Raw genomic sequence first — 849 nt, 5'->3', positions numbered from 1 at the left:
TGTGGTGGCATGTCCGAAGAGGTGGCACGCGTCTCCGGGGTTTGGCGCCCCTCATGGACGGCGCCACCGCCGGCACCTGGAGGGGGGAAACGGACATGTCGGGTCTACACGAAGGGGATCTTGCTGTGGGTCTGGCCCGGATGTTGCTCCAAAGTGTTCCTATGGGCTGACCTAACACAACCGGATGGAGAGGTCCACTGGTCAAAGCCCGTCCGTGCAAAGTCAAAGCCCGACCGCCGCCGGCACCTGGAGGGGGGAAACGGACGCGTCGGGTCTACACGGAGGGGATGTAGCTGTCGGTTTGGCCCGGATGTTGTTTCCAGGTGTCCCTCTGAGCTGACCTGACACAACTGGGTGGAGAGGTCCACTGTTCAAAGCCCGTACATGGAAAGTCAAAGGGCTAGATCTCGTGGTCAACCGCTCCAGGGTTAGGCGGGACGGGGGCCCTGGGGGGTAGCAATGCCACCGGAGCATCGCACTGGCCCCTCATACATGCGGGGTGGTGTTGTGGCATGTCCGAAGAGGCGGCACGCGTCTCCGGGACATGGCCCCCCTCACGGACGGCGCCGCCGCCGGCACGTGGAGGGGGGAAACGGACGCGTCGGGTCTACATGTAGGGGATGTAGCTGTGGTTTGGCCCGGATGTTGCTCCCGGGTGTCCCGCGCGAAGCATCTCCCTCTGACGGACATGAATCCGCCGCCGCCCCCACCCCCACCCCCCGTCGACGACCCCCTCCCCCTTCAGTCACCTGACCTACTAAGCTCCAGATCAAGCACGCGAGGCGGCGGCCATGCGCTCCCAGACCCGCGACCAGGCCACGGCCTCGACGGATGAAGCTGCCCGAGTTC

Source organism: Triticum dicoccoides, chromosome 6A (genome assembly GCF_002162155.2).
Source record: "Triticum dicoccoides isolate Atlit2015 ecotype Zavitan chromosome 6A, WEW_v2.0, whole genome shotgun sequence".
Classification (NCBI taxonomy): Eukaryota; Viridiplantae; Streptophyta; class Magnoliopsida; order Poales; family Poaceae; genus Triticum; species Triticum dicoccoides.
Note: the sequence above shows the minus strand (reverse complement) of the source record.